Here is an 838-nt window from a genome sequence, read left to right on the forward strand (position 1 = left end):
ATTTAAGAAAAGTCAAGAGGTGTCAGAAATAAAATCCTCTCTGATACGTTCAGAGAGGAAAATAAGTATGGAGAGAGGAGTAAAAATGAAAGAAGTTTTAAGGCTGGGGAAACTTCTAAAGGAGAGAGATTCCAACATATCTAATATGTACATTTAAAGCAAGTCCAAGGAACTCTCTCCGTTAATGTTTGAAAAGGTGTGTGCAGATGGAGGAGAAATGTATAAAGTACAGAGACGAGGTTGGTGGGCCCGCTCTAATGATAAAGATTATAAAATTTGGTGGCAAAATGACCAGCATGATCACTGTACGCGCTTTCTCGATTTGTATAGCATGCCACTGTCCGCGCTATCTTTTATTATATTGTCCAGCGTGTGTGGTCTACGTGCTTGCACGATGGATGCACGGCGTGAAAGTGATTTTCGTGCTTTATGAGAGGAGGAGGAGAATATTTGGCCTCTATAAGAGGTACAAAATTTATGAAATGTGTGTTACATACAAAAGAGAAATGGCTTAACGTCGATCGGTCTTACAGGGAGGGCCGACGACGAAAATTTAAATTTACAATAATAACTAAGCTCCCTGGTTGATCCTGCCAGTAGTCATATGCTTGTCTCAAAGATTAAGCCATGCATGTCTAAGTACATACCGAATTAAGGTGAAACCGCGAATGGCTCATTAAATCAGTTTTGGTTTCTTAGATCGTACAAAACATTACTTGGATAACTGTGGTAATTCTAGAGCTAATACATGCAAACCAGAATTCCACCCAGAGATGGGAGGAATGCTTTTATTAGATCAAAACCAATCGGTGGCGGACGGCTTGTCCGTTCGTCCATC

At 40.3% G+C, this 838-nt stretch overlaps 1 non-coding gene across 1 annotated transcript in view; it reads left to right on the forward strand.

Annotated features, from left to right (window-relative positions):
• Positions 1-577: 577 nt before the first annotated feature.
• Positions 578-838, forward strand: part of LOC143308033 (small subunit ribosomal RNA) — a 1,923-nt gene continuing 1,662 nt past the window's right edge. The window contains exon 1 of the ribosomal RNA XR_013065052.1: positions 578-838. This exon is cut by the window's right edge and continues 1,662 nt beyond it. This is a non-coding gene — a ribosomal RNA (small subunit ribosomal RNA).

This window comes from Osmia lignaria, unplaced genomic scaffold (genome assembly GCF_051020975.1).
Source record: "Osmia lignaria lignaria isolate PbOS001 unplaced genomic scaffold, iyOsmLign1 scaffold0125, whole genome shotgun sequence".
NCBI classification, from domain to species: domain Eukaryota; kingdom Metazoa; phylum Arthropoda; class Insecta; order Hymenoptera; family Megachilidae; genus Osmia; species Osmia lignaria.